Consider the following 1764-nt stretch of genomic DNA (forward strand, 5'->3'; position numbering starts at 1 on the left):
TATAGCAATTGAACTTGATACAGACTTTGGTCCTATTTTAGTGGTAGGAATATACGCACCTAACCAACAACAAGAAAGCTTTTATAACATGCTTCATTTAAAAATCTTAGATTGGAATTTTAAGAGTATTTTAATTATGGGAGATTGGAATGGAGTGATTTCTCCAAGGATAGATAAGAGAACAATGACTAAATTCACTACCAAATTACCAAAGGTTTTTTTTTTTTGACTTACAAGACGACTTGAAACTAGACTTTTCTTTCTACTCAGATAGACATAAATCCTTTTCAAGGATTGATTTTTTTTTTTCTAACACCGGATTTACTTCCTAAAGCTAAGAAAACCAAGATACTCTCCAGGACACTAACTGACCATAGCCCGGTGTGGTTAGAAATTGAGTTAGGGAAGAGGCCAAGAAGGTCTTGGAGAGTAAATGAAAATTTATTTAGATACGAAAAAATGTTGATGAACTTAAAAAACACATGAAGGAATTTTTTGTTTTAACATGAATAAGGGTACTCCCATTGAAACAGTTTGGGATGCAAGTAAAGCTTATATGCGCGGGGTCCTGATACACATGAATTCTAAACATAAACAAAATAGACAGAAAAAGAGAATGGAACTGGAAGATGAAATAAAAAACAAGGAACAGTTACTTATAGCAACCCCAAAAGATGAGGCACTTCAGATGGCGATAAAGTTGTTGAAAGATCAATTTCAAATGCTTATAGCAGAACAAATAGCAACCAACTTACAATTTGCTAAACATAATACCTTTGCTAATGCTAACAAACCTGGTAGGTGGTTGGCTTATACCTTGAGAAAGAATACGAATGACAGAATTATTGATAGAATCGAGTATGGAGGGAAAACGGTATATCAACAAGACTTGATTAAAAAAACATTTGTGGACTATTATGCTAAGTTATGTTTACAGGATAATATACAGAACAAGTTAGTAGATGACTTTTTGGAAGGAAAAAGGATTACTAAAATACCCGTGCTTCAAAAGGCAAATTTGGAACGTTTGATAACTGCTGATGAGATTATTTTAGCTATAAACCAACTTAAACTAGCCAAGGCTCCAGGGACTGATGGTTTGACTGCAATGTACTATAAAACTTTACAATTGGAAATGATTGAATATCTCACACAACTATTTTGTAATATACAGCAGGGAGGTAAAATACCCTCCTTTTGGAAAGCGGCTTTTATATCATTAATACCCAAAGACAAAGATGGCCCTAAGAAACCAGAGGATTACAGACCGATATCTCTTCTGAATACAGATTATAAAATATTTGCTAAAGTACTAGCCAACAGATTGATGCCAGTTATCCAAGAGGTTATTCATCATGATCAAGCAGGATTTATTGAAGGCAGACACATGAAGGAGAATGTAAGGCAACTCATAGATTTAATTGACTATCTTGATAAGAATAAGCAGATCTCTGCAGTGCTGGTCTTCTTGGATGCAGAGAAGGCCTTCGATCGAGTGAATTGGAATTTTCTAACCAAGACTTTGGAAAAGATGGATATGGGACCACGATTTCGGCAGGCGATTGGAGCAATTTATCAGCAACAAAATGCACAACTTATTATTAATGGAAATTTGTCAACAACTTTCGAGATATAAAAAGGCACAAGACAAGGTTGCCCATTATCCCCATTGTTATTTATTTTAACCTTGGAAGTCTTGTTGAATGCAATTTGGGACTCAAAATCCTTAGATGGCATAGCTATCAAGTAAAAGGAATACAGAAC

This window comes from Natrix helvetica, assembly GCF_964273705.1.
Source record: "Natrix helvetica genome assembly, chromosome: 5".
Classification (NCBI taxonomy): domain Eukaryota; kingdom Metazoa; phylum Chordata; class Lepidosauria; order Squamata; family Natricidae; genus Natrix; species Natrix helvetica.